The sequence below is a fragment of the Chroicocephalus ridibundus genome, chromosome 12 (assembly GCF_963924245.1).
Source record: "Chroicocephalus ridibundus chromosome 12, bChrRid1.1, whole genome shotgun sequence".
In the NCBI taxonomy this organism is placed as follows: domain Eukaryota; kingdom Metazoa; phylum Chordata; class Aves; order Charadriiformes; family Laridae; genus Chroicocephalus; species Chroicocephalus ridibundus.
The window spans coordinates 3002664-3023036 of NC_086295.1; the positions used below are offsets into that span (position 1 = coordinate 3002664).

At 45.1% G+C, this 20373-nt stretch overlaps 1 long non-coding RNA gene across 1 annotated transcript in view; it reads right to left on the reverse strand.

The window, feature by feature from the left end:
- Positions 1–2670: 2670 nt before the first annotated feature.
- The window catches only part of LOC134522415 (uncharacterized), a 29097-nt gene continuing 11394 nt past the window's right edge, over positions 2671–20373 (reverse strand). Inside the window, exons 3-4 of the long non-coding RNA XR_010073051.1 lie at positions 17039–17148; positions 2671–3281 (exon numbers count right to left, since the gene is read on the reverse strand). This is a non-coding gene — a long non-coding RNA (uncharacterized LOC134522415). The remainder of the gene's footprint in view (positions 3282–17038; positions 17149–20373) is intronic.

Consider the following 20373-nt stretch of genomic DNA (forward strand, 5'->3'; position numbering starts at 1 on the left):
ATTTGTACAACTCAGCCAATTTGCCCCTTTCCTGCGTTCCCCGTACGAGTCCCACGGTAACCGTCCCTGCACAGACTTTTTGTGAGAGGCAGGACCTGCTGAAAACACGTTACAGCTAAAGGGAGATTGTATCTAGGAAGGGCCATTATCTAAATTTTGCGAGTGGACAACTGAGGTAGAGAAACAGGGTCTAGAATCTCACTCAAGTTTAAGAATTAAGGGTAAGGTTAACCCGTTTCTTGAATCCCAGCCCGGGGTCTTGCCTGAAACTCATTTTCTGAGCTGTGGTTGTGAAGGGATAACTGAAAAACTCCCTTTTCGTTAACTTCATCGTTTTGGATTCCATTCTGTTACCCTTCCCCAGACGGGACAACATTTAGCTCTGCAATTCATCTCACTTAAACCCCGGGAACTCTGTGGAAAGAGCAAGTCACTCATCAACTTGAAAATAGACAGAATCAGGCCTGTAGAAGGGGACGGAATGAAAATGGGAAAGCAGAGGGTCTCCAGGGAGTTTAAAGTGTCTGTCAAACACACACCAAAGCTTCAGTTAAGTGGGCTGTGGAAAGTTTAATCGGATGGCATTATCCCAAACTGAATTCATTTGCTAGTGTATAATGTTAATGAACCTCGGCTGCTTTTGCTGAAAATAGAGGATGAATGTGCATTATTTTGAGTGCACGCATTAGCCACCACTAGTTCCTTAATTAGTTTTTCAAAGACTCTGTCTGAATGGAAAGGTTATGGAATAATAAGTGATAATGGACATTTGTTTTATTTGGTGCTCTTTCCTAATCTATGGGACATTAAAGAATGGTAAAGAGAAATAACTTCTTCCCATCAGAGGTGTCCATGTTGTGGGGAAAATGAAGCATGTATCTTTTCCACAAATGATCTGAAACTCAGATCCAGGCAAGTTCAGCTTTGATGGAACTCCCTTTTCAAGGGACAATTTGCCTGCCAAAAAGGAGTGTATTTTTCATATGGCTTCGCTGTAATCCACTTGACTGATGCTCCAGTTCTCTTTAAAGAGTAGATCTGCATCTAAACTGCTTCAGATGCAAGGACAAAGGAAACAGTGAAATTCCAAGAACTGAAAGCCATCAAGGCACCGGCAAATGCATTGAGGTCCATGAAAAGAAATGGATCTGGAGCTACAGGGCAGGCTTTCATGGAGAAAGAGGGCTGATTGATGGAAACGCAAAACAGGCCAGGGTCTTAGACAAAGACGGTGTCAGATTTCCTGTAGAAAATGGGAACAGCCCTTGAAAGAGGTTTTTTTACTAGCAAAAACCTTTGCATTTTTAAAGCCAGATTATGTAGCAGTGCTCACAAAAGCAGTGACAATGATCTACCTGAAACAAGAGACCCAAACTCTTACCAGGAGCAATCTCCTGACAAAGGGACTGAAAGATGCACCTCTTCTCTCCTGTCTCCTAGCGGGGAACCCCACTGCCTCCTTCACACCCACAGGTGAGGGAGGGGGCACCCTTGCCCTGACATGGGTGAGCCGTGAATTCCCCCCATCTTTCTTTTGTAGAGATAAGATGAGGGTCAATGGTTTTAAACTAGAGCAGGGCAGGTTTAGGTTAGACATTAGGAAGAAGCTCGTTACAACGAGGGTGGTGAGACACTGGCCCAGGTTGTCCAGAGAGGGGGTGGAGGCCCCATCCCTGGAGACATTCAAGGCCAGGCTGGATGAGGCTCTGAGCAACCTGATCTAGTGAAAGTTACTGCAGCGGGGTTGGACTAGATGGCCTTTAATAGTCCCTTCCAACAAACACATTCTGTGATTCTCCTGTCCCTTGCTGAAGGCTCTGTGTCACTGTCGGTTTGCTGGGGGGGGAGCAGGGAGCGCCGAGCAGGGACCGTGTTCTTTACCAAAGAGCCATCTGTGCTTTGCAGCCAGCGTTTGCGGCTGGAAGCCACAAGAGAAATCTGAATCCAGGCTGCGATGGCGTGGCCTGGAGTTTGGGGACCGTGTGTGCAATGTCCATGCACAGGTCAAGCTGGGCTATCCCAGTCCCTTTTGAAACTAGTTTTGCTAAAAGAGCTCGGAATGCAGAGGCCCGTACAGTCTTTAATCGTTTGCAGTGAGTTTTGCTCTTCACAGAAAATTAGAGGCATTAACTACACCCACAGAAAGCTTGGCGTGGATGTCCATCCGTGCCCCGCTTTCACCGAGCCACGTTGAAATCACACGGTTAGTTAAATCAGCACAGCTTCGTGCATCAGGCAAGCATTAATCACATCGCGGGGCTGTGCTTCAGCCCATCTGCGTGGCGCGGAAGGATTTCTTTGAAACTGCCAAGAAATCATCCGTTCCCTCTGCTCCCTCGCTGAGGATCTCGCAGAAGCTGGCTGGAGTTGTCTCCATTGGTTATCGATTGCCCTGATGGAAAACTTCAGCTTAAAATTTTTGAAAATAATTTATGGTATTTTCCAAAAAAAAAAAAAAAAAATTCCCAGACCATTTCTCAGAGTCATGGAAAGTTGAATGGTACCTTACCAAACAACACAATGACCATCAGCTTCCACTGACATGGCTTATGGCTTGATAAAAAATACTCAATAAAACAGTAGCAGCCATTTCCGTGTGTATGAACCTCTGTTCTGCATGAGAGACCCTCGACATTCGCATGCTAGAAATGTGGGAAATTCAGGCCCATTCCTTCTAGAATGTTATAGCTGTTCTGTTCACATCCATTTCTTTCACCCTCATATATAACTGCTTTTACCTTCACTCCTTTTGCTATCACTTTCTTATCATGAACTCCTGACATAGCAAACTGTGTTTTGACTGAACACATATAAAAAATGTAAATTTCTATGTTTCTATATAATTGTGCCTCAACATAACTGCGCAAGGCTTGATTCTGCTTGCAAGGGATCCATTTGCACACACAGACTCTGTATGCCTTAGCTATTTTCCTTTGATTTATTGCTTAGAATAAACTGTAAACACCGGTGTCTCTGTGCGGTTGTGCATTTCATTGTATCTCATTTCCATACTTCAGGTTTGCAAGTCAGACTCTGTGATTTATAGAGAACGAAAAATATGAGATTAATCTGTCAGCTCTGACACTGAAAAACTGACACATTGTAATGTCTGGAGAATTGCCCCTAATCAAACAATTAGTTAAATTGCAGTGTATTTAATTATTGGTAAATTTACCAGATACCGAAGCACAGAGCAGTCAAAACCCCTTCAGGAACCATTTTTCCTCGGAAAGCTGTTTCCTTGTGTCAGGATAGTATTTGCCATGTTCAAACTTCTCACCCTGGATTAGCAAAGTCTTTAATGTAGACAAGGATTACTGTATTATTTGCAAACTTATTCAACAAATGCTGCTGCCACGATGAACAGAAGCAGTATTTTCCTGAAAGTCTGGGATAGAAATTAAAGCCTGAGGGAGACTAATATCATCCGAGGCTGTTCTGAAGATCACGAAGGGACAGTGAGGTTTACTTAAATGCTCTTTCATTTCAACCAGAAATTTAATTTCACAGAACACTAGAACCAATCTCCGACAACAGCTTTATACAAACTGTTTTTTTCTGCTCCTGTGAAGGACTCCTTTCCAAAGGACCTGCTTTTTCCACCAAAAATGTTTCTGACCAGCTCCTGCTCACACTCATGTCCCAGACATATTTAAAGGAGGGAGGAGATGCGCAGTATTGGCTCTATCTGTCGGCCAGATGCGGAGCACCCTGCAACGCCCCGGCTATCGGAGCGTTCAAAGATGACTCACGGCCACCTGCACCCAGCAAAGAGGGAGAGAGAAACTCCCAGATTTCAGCCCAAAGAGCCCTGCCGCAGGCTTGCAGCTCTCACGGGTAGAAACGAAGCTTCGTCAGCAGACAGAAGGCATCCTTATTACTCCGGAGAGCAGCTCACGAGCCTTTCACTCCTAATTTGGGGTTTTAATAGAAGAGGGGAGAAGAAAGGTTGGAAACGAGATAAAATGAGGATCCCGTCTTAAATTCCAGTGATTCATGGATAACATTTTATCAAGGTATTTTCCTGCTTCCACCTGTCAAGTAAAATGCCAGTGGGCAGTATCAGATGCTTTCTCCCAGAACGCAAAGACAGGGAACCGGGAGACACAGATGAAGTGCTTGTTCACACCCAGCTACAGAACCTCCTGTGCTGCACTTTTTTTTGTCTTCTCTTGCCACACAATAGGGAATTACCAGCAGAGAAAAAGTGGAGAGCCCAAAAAGGGCTGCCCAAAGCCCTCTTGGAGGGTGAGCATGGTGGGCTGTCCTCTGCCATCGCCGATACCTGACGCATACTTGGTTCTGGGCTGTCCCAGAGGCACAACAAGACCCAGCACCTAAAAGATGAAGCCAGATATCGCAATAGAGTAAATACGATCTCGTTAACTTCAGATCAACACTGGGCGTCTTCCTCACCGTGTATCAGTCAAACATAAATAGGTCAAAAGCAAGGTAAATGGGTGAAAATTCATGTCTGTGATGTACCTGGAAGTAAAACTACGGGGTTTAACGTCCGGCTTTAAGCTCAATAGTGTTGTGCTGCAGTACCGTGACGATAAAGTCGTCCTCGGTCAGAGCTTTTGCATTATTTCATGTAATACCACTGGGATGCCCAAAGGACATGGGGGATTTGTCTTGACAGAGGAATTTAGTCCCTCAGGATCCTGCCTCTTAGTCCCTCCAGTAATAGCTCTTTTCTGGAAAACAAATTTCAGTTTCTAAAAACTGGCTGCTGTACCTTTTTGGTGCACGACGCCGAGAAGGAAGGAAACATCTGGAAATTTCATTTAACAAACTTAAGAAGTAAGACTGTTTTTTGGGGCTGCATGTTCTCCCTGGAACACCTCCAACTCCTTACTCAAGGCTCTGTTTGTCTCCTCAGGGGAAACATTATAACAGTACTGATGTCCTGATGGATTAGACAATTTCTTAATAATTAATGACAGTTTCCCTGTACAGCTTGGTCAGCATCCCACTAAACAGCACAAAACAAATGAGGTAACAACAAAATAGTTCACCAGTAGGTAATGCAGGGCAAGAGCTCTGAGCCCTCTTTAATTTTGCTGTGCACCTTCAAACTCCTCCTGCGGGAAGCCTGTTTAGGGTTGCATTTTTTTAAATAGGAAATCAGGAAAATGAGCTCAAAATTTTGCTCTCAATAATAACCTCCGCAGTAGTGTAATTTATGTTCCTTGAGTGCAATATACTGTAACAACTCTGCAGAGACTTCCTCACTGCAGCGTACCACCCACCCAGAAGATGAGCAAACGGCCACGAGGGAAGAGCCAAACCTCCCCAGAGGACAAGTCGAACCTAAGTTAGAATCACAGAATCTTTTAGATTGGAAAAGACCTTTGAGATCATCGCGTCCAACCGTTAAACAGTTACCCTATGGAAAAACCTCTCCATTTCCCTCAGCTGAGTACATGGGGACTGAAGTTCAGGTTTCCACCTGAAGACCTGTTTGCAGATGCCCAAAGTGAATGTACCCCCACGTCTCTGCAGCCTGTAAAAGGCAAAGCGCCGTCATCCCCAGGCCACATCCCCACCGTTTCTGATCTCCTTCAGCAGTATCAGGGACTCATGTGCAGACGAAAGGACATAATGTTGCCATCAGAGAGGCACTGCCTTATTAAATCATTAATGCACTGCTGTTTTCCTGAATATTACCGAGAAATTATTATTTGGAGAAATAATAAAGTATACTTTATACATATACACCATACTTTTCATATATATATGAGGATAAAGTATTAGGAAAAATTTTCAGAAGCATCAGGTGTTGGTTCCCATAGACTTCAGTTATAAATTTTTCACTCCTGCATTTAACTATTTGAAAATATTATTCCATTCTTTATCATGAAGAGCACTAGCCATATGGCATAATCAAGCACAGAGTTACTTACTGCCAAAGTGTTACTTCCAAATACAGTTACTTACTGCCAAAGAAGAGCAAATTATAGCTGAAATGGAAAAATGTTGAAATATTTGACAGCTGTTTTGCTATACCTTCACCAAAAAGAAATAAGTGGAAACGAGGTACAACTCCACTATTTTCACACAGAGTGAGAAATGCAGGCCACATAGAGATTAAATACTATTTTAGGTGGATAACTGAGTTTGGCAGAACCTGCAGAAATCTCTCTTACAGTGTGTAAGAAAATGGCCAGATTTAAATATCTGACTATAGGTTATCTTTTATTTTCCTACAGTTTTTCTGTATTCACTATATATTCACTATATAATAGAAGCAGAAGAAAATTACAACTATTGAAGTCAAGATATCCATTTACCCACTGAGCCATGTAAACACATTTTTAAAAAACAAAGAGTTGGATTCGGAAATATTTTTAATCTGTTGGATCTTACAGCCTCATTCTTTACTTGTACAAAAAAAATCAGTATTGGGATCTGTTTCAGCAGAAATCAAAAGTCGCCTAAACCTGGGAAGAAATTCTGTGCTGAATGAAAATTTTCACCCCAGAGAAGCGTGTGGCTGGAAACCAGCGGGGATTTGAGACAGACCTCAAATCAGAGTGTGTATAAACTTCTTACGTTGTGATCAAGTCTGGCCCCAGTTTAGGATTAAGGTTATGAAATGCTAAAATTACGTAATCAGAAATGACGGCAGCAGATAATGTATCAAGCTGTTAGGGAAAGAAAGCTGTTCCAGCTAAATCAGATGGGCCTTTTTTTCAAATATTCTCCAAGCAGAGCTAAAGGATCTCCGAACGGGAGAGGAGCGCAACAACCAAAAATTGAAGCTGCTGACAAAAAATAATAGGCTGAATCCTCAAGTATGGTTTAGCAAACTGCGCCCTGAACAGAGTAAAACACGAGCAGACGTAACTCATCTTCTGTGTGCCAGAATATTCGCCCAGAGCCAGGGCAGACTATATGGCACCCAGCACCCACGGACACCCAGTGCCAGAACATCCGTAAGGCCACGGGCAAAGCCACCTATGGAAACACATTCTAGTGGCATTAAGGCTGCTGTCCTTCTCCATCTCTGCATCCTCTGCTGGTGGCAGCTCAGCCACACCAGCAGATCTCCCAAAGACCTTTTAGCATATTTTATTGCCCATATGGGTTGCAATTCTAGCTGGGAACTCTCTCACCTCACCGTCTTCCTGTCCATGAGTGACCTACTCAGAGGTCATGCTGGTGACCCAGCTTGGGCTGCGCGCTGGGGACCACCAGGCAGCCCACATCTGCAGGAGGATGTCCATCAGGACCACACCCAGCACAACCAGCGTGGTCACTTAAGGCAATGGGGGCCCTTCAGGGCTATTGTCACCCCTGCGACGCAAACCAGGACTGCTGCTTTTGGTTCTCATAGCCGTGTCGCTTCAGGCTTGTGACTCTCAGCCCTTCGCACCTTTCGCTGTGTGACCACTAGAGCAGGAGGTTTAGCCACCCCTCACTAGTTTATCAGAAGAGAACTGCCTCTTTTGCCTCTAAAAATATTTCTCAAATTCTTCTTTATCACAGGTGCCTTCATTGCTATCTCATTAAATGCAATCACTGATTAGACACCAATAAGAATTTCATGCCATTGTTCCGGCAAAAAATTGGTGCCGCCAACTTTCTGACAAGCACTGGGATGTTGTAAGCTTGGTAGGAGTTTGATTAAACTCTAAGTGGAAGTTCTGAGTGCCACCACCAAAAACCTCCCTGCAGCTGTAGCCCCAAGTAGCACTTAGTCACCTGTGGGTATTCTAATTAATGAGAATTACAGAATTTCTCAATCAGGATCAGAATTCCTCGTTCCTCAAGCAATCTATCAGAAAAGGTAGATCCATCTGGGGGCGGATGGATGGATGGATGGATGGATGGATGGATGGATGGATGGATGGATGGATGGATGGATGGATGGATGGATGGAGCTGAGCTGTTGCACTTACCACTGAGGGTAGGTCCCATTCGTGGCTGTGGCTGTAAATAGGCTTGAGGTGGCTTTAAACCAGGCAAGTACCATGAGCGCTACAGAACTCAATGGGGGCTGGAAAACCCCCTGTGGAAATTCAGTATGCATTGCACCTGTCAAGTAAATTAGATATTGGGGCAATGCCTCCAATTACTCCTGATTTAGCCAGTTAAAAGGTAATCTGGGTAGAACTGTATGACCTGGCAATTTTCATAGTCTAAATATAATTAGGCATAATTAGGAAAAGATGCCAGCTGGTGAGTATGATTTAAACCCAGGTATGAGTTAAACCCATTCTGTATAAGAAGAGGGCGGTTCACGTCAGTCAGTGCTCTAATCTCTCCTTCACACTTGCCGTTTGCTCTCTGTTGTGCATTCATCTCTGCAGTGCACTGAAATTTCATACTCCAGTTCATCCAGCCTTTACCTTTCAAGTCTTGCCAGTTCTGCTGTAGCTGACTAAATTCACGGGTTCTGGAGGCAAATCCTGGTTGGTAGGTGCTGTCTCGGAAAAGGAGATGAAGCACTGAACTAAATAGCATTGCCCCAGCCTTTGCAATTTGCCATAGCCTTCTTGTAATTGCCGTGCTCTCTCTTTGGAGAGTCGCCCACGCTGCTCTGCGCGCGGCTTTGCCTTGATTGATGGTTCCTGTGCTCTGCTCTCTGGGGCAAGAGATTCAGGGACGTGTGCCCAGCACTAACTGAAGGCGCTAAAGGGGTTAATTAACATCGTTTAATAGCCTTCCCCTTGGCTGACTCAGGAGTGATGCTGGGAGGTTTGTAATATGGCTCTGCCCAGCCATCCCAAGCCTGAAAGATGCCAGTTCTAGGAAAAGGCTGGAAATTAGGGCCATGGATTACGGCTGGGGGGATGCTCCGAGGTTAGAGAGCCCTGCAGAGGATCCTGGAGTAGCAGGGAGAAATGGAAAGTTTCTCCTGCTGTTCATCAGGCAGAATAACCACAGCCAGCGAGATGCAGGTGACAAAGATGTGCCGTGTTCCGATGTTCAGTAGGGTACCTGCTTCATAATTAAAGGCTTTCATAGCAAAAACCACTGCACAGTGGATTTTATAGCAGTCTATGAAGAAGCAGAAGGGCACGGTTTGCCTTCCAAGGTCAGCTGGGAAGCCTGTACTTAGACAGAAATGTTGTCTAATTGTGCCTGCTTTCTGCTTCCACCATGCAACGTCTCTGCCCTGAGGAGCTCACTTAAAATCAAAGCAGTGACAGGAGAAGGCACGGGATAACAGCTGGGGAGGAGAAAACTGGATGCTCCCAGGACATTTGTAAGCACCTTGTTCCGGGAGCAATGAAACCTGTAGCCTACAAACTGGTGTTTCATGGCTGGATTCTCTAGTATTTATTAAGGCGTACTTTTTTGCCTGAAGTCTTCCCTAAAGATTGCAATATTCATAATGACTCTTTCCTGTGTTTTCTCTGGTGTCTGCTACCATTCCCCCAACATGAACGCTAACAACATCCATCCTCCTTGCCAGGCTACCTTCTGCTACGAGGTTTTTCAGACATTAATTTCTTCAGGAACTCTTCCTATCATATGAAATGAAACCAAAACCGAGCATTTGGGACACAAACTCAGAGTCTGTTTACACAAGAATGCCTATGGAAAACGAGTTAGAAGCTGAAAGATGTGAAATATCTCTGGTCCACTGGATGTCAGCCTTTCTTTCTTACTTTTTGAGACACCTAAGGGTTTCAAGTAGGGCAGCTGGGGCTTGCTGTAATTCCTGCCTTTACCCACCCCATTGCTTTCAACAGCTGGAGACCATAAGCACTTGGGAACAGAGTCTGTTTTTATAAGACACATCTACAAATGCCTGATGCAAAAGGACTCTTACTGGAATTACTGGTTAGTATCACAGTCACATGAAGAAGAAAAATACCTGGAAATTGAACAAAAATTCATGCCTTTTCAGTCACAGGATAAAGCTAAAATCATTTTGAGTGTAGCTGGTGCAAAACAGAATTAGTACTTATGACCTTTTTCTTTTTAAATTAATAAACACTTTCTTTGCTACTCCTCTTCCCCTTTAAAAAGTAAGATCACTTAGAGATCTTGGATAGTTTCTCTTTTTCTGGGTGTTTGAGAATTGCCTGGTATTGCCTCAGGTTAACAATAATCGGAATAGAGCATTCTGCAAATGAGCTCAGGAAACTTACCCCAGGACATCTCTCAATCCATCCTTTGCGGACAAGTGTTTTCAGCTTCCTTGTCTGTGACTCCGCATTAACAAGATTGATGTGGCTTTCACTTCCCTTGGACAGGTGAACCTCTTTTGATCATCCATCACTGCTTTTCACCAAGTAATGTGAGCAGCAGCAGCCTGTATCCTTGTGCTGTAAGAAATAATGGACTTCCTACTCCTTCATGGTGTTAATTCACCAGATAAACTCAACGAATTCCCATTGGGAGTCAAGGGTACTCAACAGCAGCCCAGAGAAAGGGCTATGACATGAAAAGGGACATTTCTTGTGTTGAATTCATGGCTGCACCGTGTAGATAAGTATTGCTTAGTTGGCTGTCAACAGTAATGAAGATTTTCTTTTCTGCAGGCCAATATCAATAAGTGTTAGCACACCACTGCAGCAGCTCTGGTTTGGATTGTTGGGTTTTCTTCTGGTTTGGGGGGTTTTGGAGGTTTCTTGTTGGTTGGGTTTGTTTGTTGGTTTGTGGAGGTTTTTCCCAGAAGACCCTAATAGCAGGTAGGCAGAATAAATCTTGGCAGAAGCCAATACGGAATAGTTTTAGGCCAGTAAAGGGAAGGATAAAGGAAAAGCCAACCCGAGGACACTCCTGTTTTCATTGGTAACACAATAATTTTGGGCTCAGACACACATGAAACAGGCCTGCTAACTACCCGTGCTGGTATTCATTTTGCAGAAATTGTATAACAATACGAGTTAGCTTATCCCCAGAAAAAAAACCAAGACAAATGTATTCAAATTTATCTAAAAACTTAGTATACATAATGAGATCAGTGTATCATTAATTCAGGAAGAAATTTAAGAACTGTTTTGATTTCAGGAGAGTTGCTCTTGACACACACCACTGAAAGCCACATGTGGTGTTAAAACAGTGGAAGAAATCTTTTTAAAGCTTCTGGAGGGATCCCTTGTGTTTTGTAACATAAAAATTACACCTTAAGTGAACTTCTGAAATCCCTGACAGAACCAAAAGACCTTATTCTCCTTTCGTTTTGACTGGTGGAATTACGCACAGTTTATACTGATAAAAGCGAGGAGAATAAATAAACCCAGGCTGTGCACTAACACTCTCCAAAGGCTCATTAAGCTAATTGTGGCTTGCTCTCAGGTGCCTGATTCCAGCTTCACCTCCCTGCCCCAACACCCGCATGGCCAAGGGCAGCAGAGCTGCCTCTGTTCTACACCACCACAGCCGGCAGCAAGGTAAGTCTTAAGGCAAACTGGAGTACTGCGCGCAGCTCTGGAGTCCTCTGCACAAGAAGGACGTGGACCTGTTGGAATGGGTCCAGTGGAGGCCATGGAGATGCTGCGAGGGCGGGAGCTCCTGTCCTAAAAAGACAGGCTGAGAGAGATGGGGGGGTTCAGCCTGGAGAAGAGAAGGCTCCAGGAAGACCTTGGAGCCCCTTCCAGTGCCTAAAGGGGCTCCAGGAAAGCTGGGGAGGGACTCTGGATCAGGGAGGGGAGCCATGGGACAAGGGGAGAGGGTTTTAAGCTAAAAGAGGGGAGATTTAGATTAAAAATAAGGAAGAAGTTCTTCATTATGAAGCTGGTGAGCCCCTGGCCCAAGTTGCCCAGAGAAGCTGTGGCTGCCCCATCCCTGGAGGGGTTCAAGGCCAGGTTGGACAGGGCTCTAAGCAACCTGGGCTGGTGGGAGGTGTCCCTGCCCAGGGCAGGGGGCTGGAACTGGATGATCTTTAAGGTCCCTTCCAACCCAAACCATTCTATCATTCTATGACTCTATGAAAAGTGCAGCAGAGCTGAAATGCAGCACAGCACTAGTTTTAATACGACCACACTTCAGTTTGCTCCCCACGGCTACGCGAGAATTGTGATGCACGCAAAGCACTCAGTGGGACCATATTTCCGCCGGATATGTTTCTCACAAGAAGCCAAACTGCGTTTCTTTATTCCACTCGGACTAGTTAATTTTGCATTTGCAAAATGAGTACCAATTTCTCTCTGATTTTTTACTCCTCAAAGAGAGATTTCTTATGGTATGTCACTTTTCAATCACATGCACAAATTCCCCACCTGGAATTGTGGCTGTTTAGTTACCGCAGACTTACTCCTCGTGTAATGGGGAAACAGCGTATGTATTATAAATCTTAAAAATACAAACCCAGCATGCAAATATGAATGTTACTCTGAAAGTCGGGATCTGCCTCTACCAGTAATTTTAATGCAAATAAACAGAGGTGACCTACTTTAGTACAACAGCTCTTCCCTGATATAGATGGCTCTTCCAAGATTTTCTTTTTGCTCTAGGTTAAGTTTTTATCTTGGCTACACAGGTGTGACTATGGATCTACTTACGCGACTTCAGCAGCTATTGCATTGATCCCAATAAGGAGATCTGGACTGTAGTGACTTGCCCAATGTGTCATAATGGGTTTGTGACAGAGATGAAAAGAAAATCCATGAGTCCTGATGCACTCCCTGCTGTTCTCCTCCTTACACAACACTTTGTTACATAAAACTTTTTCTGGAAAAAAAGTGGTGGGGGTGGGGGGGAATGGAAAAAAATAACATCTTTTTGGTTGTAAGCCAGTTTTCTGTATCAACATGGCAGTAGCGTGTGAAGCGAAGCAAGATTTCCTCACAGCACCATGTGACAAGGCTAATCAAAATAAACATCCAAAAAATAAAGAAATTAAGGATGAGGTAGCAGACTGTGGGGAGAGCAGATGGTTATTTAAAATAACAGCAAATTTTGCATGCTGACTGCAACTATAGCTCTTGTCACAAAACATAGTTGTTAATGGCAAAAGAGAAGGCAGAAACATCACGAGGGCACTTTGTAGTGTTGGTGGAAGCAGAAGGATGAAAAATATATGGGGAAGAAGGTATTTTCAGCTCTCCGCAAAATCTGCCCCAAATATCAATGGCACTGGAGCAGAGGCAGGGGAAACAGAGCTGCAGTAGGTAGAAAAATCACACTGATCAAATTTGTCACACAATACAAAAGGTGTCTCACAACCCCAGGGATCAGACACTGTGCTAAAGAAGAATCTTTTGTTTCCCCAGGAAAAGAAAACCACAGAACGTGTAGTTTACAGTAGTCTGAAACCTAGAAAAGAGGGTCCAGCCCCTGAGAAAGGAGCTGGGAAAGCAGGACTGCACTGGCAGCTTAGCTGACGTCGTGATTCAGCTCCAGCCACCAGCACAGCTCCCAGCCCCACGCATGAATCCATGACTTGGGTTCGAAGTCATGAGTTTAGCCGTGGGTTTTGCTAATCCTGCCATTTTACAGGCTCTTACTATGGAAAGGCTTGTTGCCATGGGTCAGACCCGCACAGGGCTGCAACGGGGACGCCCCTGAGCTGATGTACCAGAGCAGTTCAGCTGCCGTATGGCGGAGAGGTGGCCCGGGTTATTTTATCTGAACCTGGGCTCTGCAGGGATGGGGCAGCAGCTATACCAGCCCTCCCAGCTACTTCCATCCGCTCTGGCCACTGCCACTGCAGCCAGGCCAGCATCAGCCACGTGGCTCAGCATCACTCTGAGCCGCTGCTGCGCGCGGACTGCCCCTCGGGTTTGCAAGAATATATAGCAAAGAGAGGGGCAGATTATTGCCAGGCTGCAAATCACATTAAATAACAAAATAAAAGCCAAAGATGGGACCGTTTACAGACAGACAGGGGCATGAGCCAGTGTACAAACCAACTCTGTAGCCCCCAGGTTTGTAACCAGTATTCAGGTGGGTCACAGACTCTGATTAGGAGCAAAACACTCGCTCAAAGAGGCTACCACCACCTCAGAAAAGCTCCCAGTCATCTGAACAGGCTCCATTCATTTTGCAGATGCCATTCCCTGGTCTGACTCTATGAATATTACACTTGAAATGTGCCTGGTTTAAAAAAAAAAAAAAAAAAACCAACACGAAAACACCCCAAACAATCTCCTCCTGACATGGCTGTTGTGACAAATTGAACTGCAAGAAGAAAAACTTCTCTCTGTGCAAACTAACTGCCTGACAACTGTGTGGGAAGGTGGGCGGGAGCAGGAGGGGAAGGTGGCTCAAAGCATCCAAAAAAATACATCTTTCTGTACTCCAGCCTGCAGCAGCTGCTGCGGGAAGTGCTCTGGAATAGCAACCTCCCTCTGCACACCCCAAACAGCGCTACAGCACCAACCCATCTGCTCTTGGAGACCTGATCTTCCAATGTTCCACAATCACAAGGAGCTCCAGGTCTGAATAACAAGGCGATGAAGAGTTTATCTACGTGGTCACCTCTGACCAGCCCACGGTTCACCCCAGACTGGGGAGGACGAGACACTTCACTGACGACCATACCCAGATTACCCCATCCTCCCTGCACCCGTGTTCCCTATGCCTGAGCCTTCAACACGGATCTCTGAGTCTTTCCTAGTGAATTGTAAAATAACGTGTCTTTGCAGTTCTACAGGGGAGGGACTCTGGGAAGGAGAGCTGGCCGGTGTTTCAACCCCCCGCGCCACAGCAAAATGGGCAGCTACCAATCTGGAAACAAAAAATAAAAATCCTCAGATTTAAACTCACACTTGTTTCACTCTGGCCACTGCCAAGAGCATTCCCCCAGGCAGCGCCATCCGTACTGGCCGCTTTCAAGGGCAATATATCCACCAGCATGTTCTTTTTTACAAACTCAGTTTTAAATGTGTTGCTGGGATCTCAGGTGAAAACGGGGAGATGCAGCTTCCACAAAAGCAAGGATGCTGCCAACCAGCTGCTAAACAGCATCGTGGGGTCTCGGATTCAACGGAGGGGCCCTGGGAGCCTCTGCCTGCGGTTCCCTCTCTGCCCGGGCACGTGCTGTTTGCAGTTTGCCCAGTGTTCTCTCTGCTAACTGTAAATTCATTGCTGGCCCCCTGGCAAGGAGCACAGATTGCTGTTGTGCCACCACCCTGTCCCCTGGGAGCAGCCATCCAAGTGAGGTCAGCCAAGAAACGATACCAACTCAACAAAAGACATACATGCTTTTATAAGTTCACAGAAAATACCTGTTTCCTCCTGAGCCGCTAACTCTGAACCGCTTTCTACTGTGAATCCCCCTTTAAGGGGGAATAATAAAAATAATAATCAGAAATTGCAGACAAATTGCTTCCTCTCTACAGTTAAAGCTTGGAGAAGTGAGCTGTCAGCACACTGAAAGAATGGAGAGCAGCCGGCTCCGCTCTGCGCTATTAAGTGTTTTTAGCACACCAGACACTTTAGGATCTTGGCATAGTGAGCAATAAATGCAGAAGAAGCATCTTTTCTGTCTCCTGCAGAGGAGGGGGAAGCAGAGGGACATATTCTAAAGCCTCAAAGGCTGGAGATGGCAGTGGCATAGAGGATGCAGCTGTACACTTTTTCCAAGGAGGACAGGTTTCCATGGAGCTCACACCACGCATCACCTGTGTGGTACCCACCCCGGTCTGGCCTTCGGGATGCGGGAAACCAACAAAGCCCTTTCCCCAAAACCTCAGCACTGGCTTTGTCATGGTATCGCTCAGAAAGGTGGACGTTTCCAGGTCGGATCACCCCCAAGGTCCATTTACTGCACTCGCCTTCTCTGACACTGGCAGCACCAGATGGAAGAAGGTGAAAAAAATCCCTGGAGCATCACAAGTGCAGTGTCCCTCAGATCTGGGAAGGCATCATCAGCCTTATTATCTGCATTTTACTATCCTTCCAGCTGGTTTTCTGCCCTAATAGAAATGTTTGTGTTTTCCATGACCATGAGACAGCTTTTCTAGGAGCTATTTCGCTCCTTCAGCAAAAAAAAAAAAAAAGAAAACAGGATTCCTGAGTTTTCCTTTGAATGGAAGCTTTAGATCTGTTGCACCAGGATTCTCCTCACTCAGATACATCTCAGTTCTTGTCTCACAAAACTTCCTACTTAAAACTACATGTAGCAGCTTCCTCAGCAACAGAAAAGACAAAGGCAAAGGCTTATTGCCTGCCTAGAAACACAGAATTTTTTATCTGTCTATCCTGATAAACTACTGCTGCTGAACAGCAGATGAAATTAAAGCATTTTTCTAATTCTTTTCCTCCCAAGTGATCATCCTTGCAAAAATTAACTGTGTGGATGCCCACGGTATTTAAGATCACGATCTGCTCAAAGGTGTTTTCTGAAAAGAAAGGGAAGTTTTGCTGGGAGTCTCAGTTCCTGGTGACTGGACTTTACACATGATCCTTCTGCAGCATTATCTAGATAAATTATAATTAAATTTCCTTAGAAGTCAGACATCTTTGTACTGGCTTTATACACCCTTTTCTTTAAACTCTCTGATTTTATGCAACCGTTTTATATCAGCCCTCATCAGCACAGTAGCTGAACACTTCCCACATGAAAACTGAAAGTGAATGTAAACTTCAGTTAATTCTTTGTATTTCTTGCACATTGGGGTAAAACCTCGGCTTTGATGGCACTTCTATTTTTTATTTTAGATGTTACTATTTCTTCTTCATTTAATATTGCTTGATTAAAAGGGATTTATTGAATAGATATGTTGTTTCCTAAAGCTGATTGCATTTGCTGGGACTGAGGGCAGGATAAATCTCACCCCTAGCAGACAGAACAAAGATGTTTCCATTACGATACACAGGTGGGAAAAAGATGCTGGTACTCCAGAGTAGAATCCCAGAACCACAGCTTGTAACGTGGATGAGCACATTAGAAGGACCTAGGACAAACAGCAATATTGAAAGCTTTGGGAGAGCTGACAGAGACAGCATTAAAGCCTCTGACGAAGCCCCGTCTCCTGTGTGTCACCGTACGGTGAGTCACCGTCCCGCTGTCGGGCAAGCAGAGCTATAGATATAGATATACGCAACCTAATACCCAATTTTCTAGTTCCTGCCAGAGCATTTGGATAGAGCTTTTTAGTCTGTTTAATTCAGTTTTGCAAATATATCCTACCTCAGTGGTCTCATGAAACAAAAGACTAGCACTTTCTTCATTGCCGAAGGCCTTGAAATTCAGCACGGCGACTTCATTACAGAATCGACTTCTCAGATTACATTGGAGTCCTTCAGATTTAAAAAACAGACACCTGGTGAGCTTCTGTATTACATTTCCAAAACTTCTTGCATTTAGCAGCATTTTCAATAAGTTTATTTGCAAATTAATTGGCAGTGTGATTAAATTCTTATTCAGGTTACTCTATACAACGATTCAAGCGCCCATGTGAATATGTAATGACACATAAGATTAGACTCACTAGAGAAGCAGAAAATGAACAGTGACTGGCAATGTTGGCTTGGATTTTTTTCTTTTGAAATTAAAGTTCTTGCCAAGCTCTATTACACACAAAAAATTACACACCCATGCCTCTAATACCCTAACAAACCTTTGCTTTGCAAAACATCCAGACTTGAAGGTTATATTATTAAGTACAACCCCAGAAGATATAATGGAGGCTATTGCCATGTTTATAGGGTTAGAATTTATTTTTAAAAATAGGAAGTCTTTCCATCTAAGGTTTTCTTGGCCTGCTCGGTGAAATACCAGCCAGGTAACAGGTAACCTCCAGTTTATTTTCAAACCCTCTGGCCTCAAGGGAGCGGTGTACTTCGAATATCTACAAAACGTCGTTTTCCCCTCTACCTACAGGGCCTGAAAAAAAACAGAAGGAAATCACCAAGAAACAAATTCCCCTGCCCACTGCCCGGATTCGTTCGGGTTCCTCCTGCTCAGTGCCACCTCTCCCACCCATCACAGGAACCACCAGGACCAGAACCAGCAGGATTTCCCCAAGGGAAGCGCCCAAGTCATTCATGGGACAGAGGAGACGCCCGTCCTTTCTGCTGAGGTGGGAGGCTCTAAAGCTCAAATTCCCCCTCTCCTTTTGCTTTGCTGATTAAATCAAGCCCCCTGCTGTTTGTGGTTGATGGCTTTACAGGTATCATTCTCAGCCTGCTTACAGAAAGATATGCAAAAATACCTGATGCCCTCTGGCTGGAAATGGAATCGCCTAATCCGCAGGCACTTTCCTTGTAAACAGCCTGATCAACAGTCCACAAACGTCTGCAGAAAGTCTTCACCAATTTCACTAAATCCCAAGCTTGGACGTGGCTCCTTCTTCTGGAATTTGGCATGCTCGTAGCCATGGTAGCTGTCTAATATCAGAAAGCATCACCGGCACTGCTGTCCCTGCAGTGTAAATGCAGAGAACAACCAGCAGCCTCACACTAGACAATAAAACCCAGTGATGTTAACTGCCCATTAAGCCTGATGAGCAGAGCTCTTGATTAAGGCAATAATAAAGTTAGATTTGGATGTGATGATTGCAGCCATTGTTGCTGTCAGAGCCCAGGTGCCAGGCCTGAGCCAAGCCTCCTCCTTGGTTTTATCTACAGCCACCTGTACTAGAAACGTTTTTGTTGTTCCCCTTCTTGCTGCCCGCCCGTGTCACAGACCAGCGCTGGCATCACCGAGCTGCTGCCACCGGTGCCACCAGCACCAGCCAGGGCACAGCAAGCGCAGAACCGCTGCTGTCGTGCCAGGGCTTCAGATCTGCCCAGTGAGCTGATCCCAGTGTGAAGTTGCAACCATTAAAGCCTGGTATTGTCACAACAGAGCCACATCCAGCACGTTTGGTCATTTCCCTCTCCATACCGAACCACTGTTGTCTCAGGGCTGTGTCTGTCTGATCCACATCGCTGCTGGCGTGTAGTTTGTTACAGGAGCAGAGAATGCAAAATCAATGTCCAGGAGGGTTTTATAACTGAACCAGAAACACCGTGTTCTCGGCAGAGGAATGGACGAGAGATAAGAATGAAAACGAAGCTGTGGGAATACCTGAATCCTGCCCCACTTTGATATTTAGCGTGGTATTAAAAAAGGCAGTTATAGGGTTTCTTCTGTTAGTTCATTTGTGAAAGACTGGGGCATTTTTATCTGCAAAGCCTTTGGAGCTCCACTATTAGTCTGTTATTATGATTTTTTAATTATTACAAATAATTTTTAAATCCTTTAAGGAGGCTTTGCTCTCTACAACTTGGAGAAGGTGCTTTAGAACAGGCTTCCTACCAGTAACAGTCCAGCAGGGCCAGGAATACAATCCACTGCCATGGGATAACTTGGAATAACAACTCAGAATCCAGACTCCACTCTTCCCAGCAGAGTTGCTCCTAAAACAAGTCTCCTCCAAGCAGGTTGGTCACCTCTGGAGGCCATTCACTTGCAAAAACCTGGCAGCTCTCAGATAAACCACTTAGTTACAAGAAGATCCAATGCCCTTTTTAATAAGGTATCGCATAGCGATGGTGGGAACAGAGCACCCACTGTCCATCACAGGTCCCGCAGGAGAAGGAGGGGGCAACAGTCACCTCCAAACCCCCACGAGTCCCAGCCGTGGCCACCAGCCAGGGCGGGGTGTGCGGAGCGGGTCCGGAGCAGGGAGCATGGGACAGGCCAGGCTGCTGCTACGGGAACAGAGGCACCTCGCGGGGCTCTTTCCAAATGGCTGCTAATGCAACAAAGGGGACCAAAAATAAGTGTTTTGCATGGAAAACAGCACTCACGGGCAGTTCCACTTAAATGCTGTGAAATCAAATATTTTCCACTTATGACTACAGCCCATAATGGCATTTCCTAAAGGATCCAACTGTGCTGCTGACACAGAGTAGAAGTGAACAGGATAGTCCCAATAAAGCCTGATGTCCAATGGGTTGCTGGGAATTATTTACGCTAACTGGTTCCCTGAAAAGCTTGTTCTCCTTCTGCAGAAACCAGGCAGGAGCCCACCTCCAGCGCCACTTGGCTGCTTCTCTTGGTCTTGCTGTGCCCCTCCACAGGCAGCTCAGAGAAACACAAGAGTATTCAGGCAAAAAAACCATCTGGCAAACTTAGTCACAGACGTACATTTAAGGATGTGTGGGATTAATTATAGAGGAGAAGTTATACATGAGGAGTTGGAGGCCTGGGGTATTATGGTGAGAAGAAAATCGCAGATAAATTGTTTTCATTAGAGTGGGGAAGCATCGTGTGTGATCATCATTTATCCTGCACTTCATCAGTGCGGAAAGGTTGGCACTAGCACCTCCCTCGCAGCTTCTGTTTCAGGATGTAGCCCTGCAGGTACCATCGGGCTGCTGGACAAATACACTCTGCCATCTTAAGCTCGCCCAGCACCATCACTGCTGCTCCTTCTAAACCTCCAGCAAAATCACTTCTTTTCTGCCAAAGATGCTCTTGTGCTTTAGGAGAAGTTTAAGAAAACTGTGCACACAGGCCAAAATCCCAATGCAAGC